Here is a 630-nt window from a genome sequence, read left to right as displayed (position 1 = left end):
TATATATTCTCTCCTGATGAGTCTTTTAATCTCTTTCTCAGTTTCTCCCTCTTCACAAAACTCCAAATCTGATTTCATGGATTCTTTAAACAACATCATGAAAACACTGTTAAACCGCCCTGTGGGGAAAACACCTGACCATCAGCCAGTTCAGAAGAAAAATAGGACGTAAAACACCGGTTAATGACGTGGAATACCCTCAGGCCTGCCGAATGAATTAGGAAACGGAGGAAATCTTTTTGTAATCCAGAAAAAGCACAATTCCCAGGAGCGAGACATTCCTAATGCGTGACAGAGATGAAGTTGTTCTATGGCCGCAAATGCCATCGCAGCTCTGTTTTCCCAAGCAGTTTTAGTGCAGTTTGCTAAAGCATGCATCACCCGGCACCTTAGCAACCAACCAGCACACCCTAGCAACCGCATGTCAAAACATGCAACACTTTAGCATTGCGCCTGTGCATTTTGCACGGACAAACACCGCTTTCTTGTGAAAATAAATGCATTTATTGACTTTCTAGTTAATAAGTGCATGCTCTTAATAATACAGTACATCGTTGTTACTTGTGCTGATTGCTTAACTCTTGAACACACACACACACACACACACACAAACACACACACACACACACA

Source organism: Sinocyclocheilus rhinocerous, unplaced genomic scaffold (genome assembly GCF_001515625.1).
Source record: "Sinocyclocheilus rhinocerous isolate Xijiao unplaced genomic scaffold, SAMN03320098_v1.1 scaffold1463, whole genome shotgun sequence".
NCBI classification, from domain to species: Eukaryota; Metazoa; Chordata; class Actinopteri; order Cypriniformes; family Cyprinidae; genus Sinocyclocheilus; species Sinocyclocheilus rhinocerous.
This window is presented reverse-complemented; position numbering follows the sequence as displayed.